This window comes from Triticum aestivum, chromosome 2D (assembly GCF_018294505.1).
Source record: "Triticum aestivum cultivar Chinese Spring chromosome 2D, IWGSC CS RefSeq v2.1, whole genome shotgun sequence".
Taxonomy (NCBI): Eukaryota; Viridiplantae; Streptophyta; class Magnoliopsida; order Poales; family Poaceae; genus Triticum; species Triticum aestivum.
Window position 1 is genome coordinate 142,801,601 of NC_057799.1, and position 5,545 is coordinate 142,807,145.

The 5,545-nt window shown below is 42.1% G+C and overlaps 1 long non-coding RNA gene across 1 annotated transcript; it reads left to right on the top strand.

The window, feature by feature from the left end:
* The first annotated feature begins 660 nt into the window (after positions 1–660).
* Positions 661–4,636, top strand: LOC123052244 (uncharacterized). Its single transcript, XR_006424539.1, has 3 exons — positions 661–1,120; positions 1,260–1,406; positions 2,267–4,636. It is a non-coding gene; the product is annotated as an uncharacterized lncRNA (long non-coding RNA).
* Positions 4,637–5,545: the final 909 nt, after the last annotated feature.

Genomic DNA, 5,545 nt, shown 5'->3' on the forward strand with positions numbered 1-5,545 from the left:
CTCATGATCCGTTTGTGCTCATGTGTACATGTCGCACCCCGGAACGCTTCGTGTTATAGACAATTGCTACACTGGGAAGAGCACCTTTTTAGCTTGATATTTACTGTGAGAGATCACCCTAATAATTGACTGCTGCGCAATCAAAGGGTGTAAACAACAAAGGGACAAACATCTCAGGCAATTTATAATAGCATGATATGGTATAGCCATAGGCGCCGGGAGTCCTCCGTGATCGTCTTCAATCTCCAGTTGAAGCGATGTGACGGCCAATATTTCGTTACCGAGGCAACTGTTTCAAAAACATTGCCGTGGCGGCAATCTCAAGAAACGTTGTCGTGGCGACTGTTTCAGAAAACATTGCGGCGACACCAAAATTTGAAATTCTGTCGTGGCACAAAATTATAGCTCCTCGTCCCGCGCCTGATACACCTTCTCCTTGTCAGGGTCCTATGCGTATCTTTTGTCACCATCACTTATAACCTATCTCTACGATATCTCTACTATTAAAGGAGGATCGAACGTCGTGATGGTTCGACCTCCTTCGATGGTTCGACCTCGTTCCCTGCCCTCCCCTTCTCACGCAGTAAAGAAAAACTACCCCTCGCGACCTGGTTCCACCTTCCCTCGCAGCCTTCCTTCGCGCAATTAAAAAAACAGGACCCACTCCCGTCCCACGTCCCGTCTCCCAACTCCCAAGTCCCAATCTCCCCCACCTCTCTCTCCCGATCTGTCCTCTCTCTCGACCTCATGAGAAAAATCGCCGCCGTCGCCTCCGCCCCAACACTCGTCCGCCACGATGAACTGCCCATCTCCATCGCCGTTCGATGCTCGTCTCAGTCACCGTGGCGCAGCCCGTGCAAGCCGCCCTTGTACGGCCTCCTCGCCTCCGCCGCCGCAACAACCGCCGCTTCCATGGACTACGTCGACGAGCGGCCAACCAGATCCAGTGCAGCGCTGCCGATGTCTGGGTGGAAGATGAGCGTGAGCTTCCGGGGTCAGCATACCACCGGGAAAGAGGGCAGACGGATGAGAGGGAGGCTCTCCAAGGAGGAAGCCGGCCAGCTTGTCACCAGGGGAAGCCGACCAGCATATATAGGCATGGTTGTCGTTGGCAGAGATTGTGAGTTTTGATTTTTTTGCTGATAGGTTTTCGCCCAATAGCCTCTACTTCTTCTACTAATAGCTAGCCATGATCTCGATCTATTGGTGGTTCGTGATGGATGAATATCTTTTGTTTCTCTTGATTGGATTTGGTGTAGGTGTAGGGCTGGACTATCTTTGAGATCCTGCGGTACATGTCGGAGCATAACTGGTCGGCGTACGAGGAGGCCCTCAAGGCCAATCCGGTTCTTGCCAAGATGATGATCAGCGGTGTCGTCTACTCCCTCGGCGACTGGATAGCCCAGGTGCCAATCCAATCCAATTCCCCCTCGCTGACTGACTGTTTTACTTTTACATCCCCTTTCTGCTGCTGCAATAGCTAATTCGGTTCGTTCTTGTTTGTGTTGCTCCTGCTTGTTTTATTTGTTGATGTTTATAGTAGAAACTGAATTAATATGAGCTTACTTGCTCTACCTTTTGGTATTGTTGTACGCAATGAAGCTGACAGGAGCATGGCCTTCCTCCTGCTAATGGAAATTTCGCTGATTCATGTCATGAATAGCCAGATTTTTCGTTGCACATAGTTCAGTGAAATGATGGATTTGGACCAGCGCACTATGGATCACTGATGAAGTTTAAGAAACTACAAATAGAAAATGATTAGTACAAAATGATGCCCAAGTTGTCCTGCTAATGTGCAGGCCAGATAATAGTTAGTCGTGCACTTGAAGTAGCATGTTCTTCTGAAAAATATATCTCCATGTCCATGTCTTCTTATATAATCAACTAATTAGTGTACCTACTACTCTAGCATTTCTGAGCAAAATAACAATGATAAGGACAGGTGCGCTGATAGCTAAACTGAAGTAAAATATACTGTGCAGGCATTTGAATACTTTGGTGAAATGCTAATTACTTCTCTGTAAGGGTAATAAGATAAAGATTGATGCCTCATGTGCAATCAACAGAAGTGACAAAGTATTGTCTTTTAAAATTATATAAGCTTGAGTTGTCATGACAACCAAACATTGTACATTACCAAGATATTTTTTACTAATTAAACCAAACTGAAATTGAGAAATAGAATAAGGTGCTAATACTTCTGTTGCACAAATCTGTAGGTTTGCTCATTAATTACATGCACTGATGATGTTTGTGGTACCAGGGTGCTTGAGCGCGACGACACGCCTACTTAGTTCCTAGCGCTCGCGAACGCCGGAGTTGGACGCGCCCATGCATGCATTTTAGCTCTGAGGACGGCATCGTGAACGCACGTACTCGGGTGCTCCTCAGCAGCAGTTGATCCACGTGGGGTCCTACTTGAGTTCCTCCGTCCCCTGGCAGCGAGGCAGCAGGTCCCCGTCCCCCTCTCCGTCTCCGGCATGTTGATCCCGGTGGCGTCACAGTGGTGGTGTGTGGTGTCATGTCACAATAAGGTAGCATCTATTCTTTCCCCACCCTAATTTTTGTGGTCAGCGTCCGGAGCCCAACCTACCGATCGTTGTCCCCAAACCTCACCGACTTCTTCGGTGGGTGCTCTTTCTTCCCCCTCTCTCGTTTCACTTGACGCTGATAGCTGATTGCTAGCATCCTCGGTTGTGCTCATGTCTTCTAAATTTGGCATGGTATGCATTTGCTTGAGATGAGGGTATGGGATGGAGGTGGCTCTAATTTCGAGGCTGTGGTTTATTGGGCTTATAATGTCGACATGATTAATGATGTGAACCGTATGTTTTGTTTTCCACAAAATAGGTTTTTTCTATGCAATATGAGGCTAGGTTTCAAGTAACATGTGCCTTGCATTCGATGGCTATACAGTAACATGCTCTCGGAGAAAAGGTTATGTTTCATGTTATTATTATCTATTGCCTTGCATTCGATGGAAAATTGACAACCGCTATGTCATATCTTTGCCCACTCATGATGCCGATAAATAGTTCAAAAAAATTAGAAAGACTTATATATTTCACTATGCTAGCTACATATGTTTATGATGGTTTATTTTCACCAAATTTTGTTGCACTTTGACAGTAGACTATGTGATAATTTGTAATAGAGTTCAGAGAAACTGGCAACACACAGTTCCAAAAGAGCGCAATGCACATGGAAGGAAAGACTGTAGTATTAGCTGTTGTAATCTATGAAATTTCGTACTCCGTGAGTAAGGTTAAGAATGACCAACTGATTGAACTTGTTCACAACGTTAACAGTAATCATGATAAACTTAGTATTCCTGACTTTCTATTTCTTGTTGTTTTCTACTGTGGACCTATTTGCAGGTTTTTACAGAGGAATTAGTTTAGGTGTTACTGGTTCACTTGCTACAGCTGAAACATATTTTGCTGTTATTGTTATTGAATGAACTAAGATATGGCTGGAGCACACTAATCCTAATCTAAGAGGTCATTTCTCTCACTTATTTGTTGGAGGAGTTAGAGAGAGAATTTTTTTTATGACCACTGTGTTTTCTTTCCAGAAAATCTGCATGACGTGGCCTAAATTTATATTGGTTCTCAGCATGTTACTAGGATGCATGTGGTCTTTGTATATTAAAACTTTTCCGGTCTCTGTTTTGGCTCATGTAATACTTACCGATACGATTTACTTGTTCATCAGAATAATGTGTTGATTCCTTGACACAACATAAGCTTTTTTTCAAGCTCATTCCAGGAGATACACTTGCATCTTTTATCTATGTGACGTGCCTTGTGAAATTATGAAACAAGGAATGCATGACCAAGGCTCCAACAAATCATCAGCACTAAATGCTACAGAAGGAAATGATCTATGCCATCTGTTTTATCTAGAGAGATCATGATGTGAAGGTTTTCAATGTAGGGTACTGGTACCAAGTGCTTGTTGCTATAACATATTTCTTTTGTTTTCTAATAGAGAAATAAATGAGTTCTTTCGGCCCAACAAAAGAAAACATATAGTATCTTCAAGGAAGCAACCTTTTGAGTCAACAAATTATCCCCCCATGCCAAAACTGAATACATGGTAGTCTAGCATACTCGGATACTGTGATACAAGTAGGAGTATCAAATACAAGACATTTCTTTTTTTATGCGCACATTCCTGGAAGCATGAATGTATGTTCATGGAGAAAACATGGTCAATTGTTGTATAAAAAAACTGATAATGTTCAATACATGTTTAGCATGGGCAGCCAGATATTCTTGTCAATTACTAAGCATATGGATAATTCATCTCTTAACCATTGCAATCTTGCCTCGGATCTTTCTGTTTGCTCCGCCAGACAAAACCTGGTAGCAATGGGTTGGCAAGTGGGACAAACAGGAAAAGAGAACTGAGAAGAAGTGCCAAGTGGTCTGCTTTGAGTTAGGGGAATTCAAGGTGCATTTGTGGTATTGTTTCTGCATTATGCTTGTATTCACGAATTGTTCGGTAAAAATGGAAGCAAATGTGTAATAGTCAAGCAGATCATCAAGGAACGAATAGCTAAGCAGAATTACTTTTGTTTTTATTTGCATATGATGCCAATAGCTTTACTTGAAACATATTTGAAGTCGAAGTGACATCTTGTTGTTTTGGGGTATTATGTGACTATTTTTCGTACACATGTGAAAGAAACTTGAATTACGTGAGGCGAATGGATGTATAGGGGAGGCAAGTGTAAGGTGATGTTCTTGAAATGCAGTGATAATTGCATGGCACTCATTCTTGAAGTTATAATGATGTTTTAATCAATGTCTCAATATACATGTTTGTTGAGCCTATAAATCTTGATAAAATAATGGAAATTAATGTAGCTTGTGCAAAAATAAGAGGTTGGTCGTGTTTCTACATATTTCTATTTGCATTTAGTTCACTGGTGATTGTTATTTTTGTATAGAATGCATATCTCATTATTATTATTGTTAACCTTTTGAAATGGTAACGAAGATCCAGATATACATACATGATTCTCCAGATGATTTTTTGTAGCCTGCACCAGGAGTGCCTAAGAGCAAAAAGGTTGGGTTTGTACAAGATAATATTTGTTTGAACACACTCATAACCTGCATGTGACATACATGATGTAACTTAGTGATAATTTGACAAATGTCTCTTTGTCTAAGTTTGTTATATGTCTCGTGGCAACGCACGGGCATTCGACTAGTTTACATTAAGGTGGCAATCCCGTGGCTCCAGCCATCATGCCATGACGCGCAGGCCACTTAACATTACAACATATAACCATCTCATACATAAACTCATTATCATGATGAAGGCTATTCCACATCATACGCAAACCCTGCAAAACCAAGTTAGACGTCCTCTAATCGGTTTTAGAAAATTTTAGTTACGTGGTTAACCAGTTTTTCAATTAAGACTAGCTACCTACGCAAGCACAACCAGGCGATGTTCTTGATGCTAGATTAAGTTTCATGGTGTGTGAAAGAAAGACTTAATTAAAAGTCTTGTCCTCCACACTAAACTT